Source organism: Etheostoma spectabile, chromosome 7 (assembly GCF_008692095.1).
Source record: "Etheostoma spectabile isolate EspeVRDwgs_2016 chromosome 7, UIUC_Espe_1.0, whole genome shotgun sequence".
NCBI classification, from domain to species: domain Eukaryota; kingdom Metazoa; phylum Chordata; class Actinopteri; order Perciformes; family Percidae; genus Etheostoma; species Etheostoma spectabile.
In genome coordinates this window covers 9,233,474-9,234,163 of record NC_045739.1, presented here as the reverse complement: position 1 = coordinate 9,234,163, position 690 = coordinate 9,233,474, and the positions used below count along the sequence as shown (strand labels likewise).

Below are 690 nucleotides of genomic sequence, written 5' to 3'. Positions count from 1 at the left end.
GTGTGTGTGGTACCTGGTGAATTAATGACTGCTCTGCCTTGTTGAATGCAGGCCCCAGCTGAGTTGAACACGCGCTCAGCCAATAGCGTCGACATAAATTACATTTATCGCTCTATTATTATTGCTCAATATGGCAGGCCAACAAACTGACACAAAGAGAAAAAGCATTTCAGAAACAGAAGCTTGAATCTCGCTCACAAACTCATAATTTAGGTTATTTACAGTATTAATGCTCCTTTTTTCCTAATCTTTTTTTCAGGAGCAAGTCATTTTGACTTAAATTAAGCGACGACAGAAAAACAGATTAATTGTTTGTTTTTTTTGCAGTCATTTCCCCATAAAATGACAAGGCAATGCACTCATTCGTGAAAAAATATTAGCCTATGAAAACTCAAATGCGTTTAGATTTGTTTTGCAGCAAAAATGCACTAATAAGAACTAGAAAATTAAAGTGTAAAAAGCACTGTAGACTACCCAGTGAGTCCGCGATAATAAATCAACAAACCCTCATAATGGCCTTGTCTGTCTTCTGTTGGAAAGTCGCTGCTCTGAATTAATTGGAACGGCTTTTGCTTTTGCAGGAGTTATTAAAATGGTCATCATAAGTTAAATTCATTGGCAATTTGAATCCCTGACGTTTCTAACGAAATATTTGAAGCTATAGGCAGAAGTCCCAGCTCCGTTTCAAAT

General features: G+C 37.0%; 2 protein-coding genes across 2 annotated transcripts in view; one reads left to right on the top strand and one right to left on the bottom strand.

The window, feature by feature from the left end:
- LOC116692455 (rho-related GTP-binding protein RhoA-C) overlaps nt 1-690 on the top strand; it is a 732,216-nt gene that overhangs the window by 75,573 nt on the left and 655,953 nt on the right. The gene's annotated exons all lie outside the window — the stretch shown is intronic.
- The window catches only part of LOC116692445 (protein Wnt-2b-A), a 19,970-nt gene that overhangs the window by 14,289 nt on the left and 4,991 nt on the right, over nt 1-690 (bottom strand). The window lies entirely within an intron of this gene.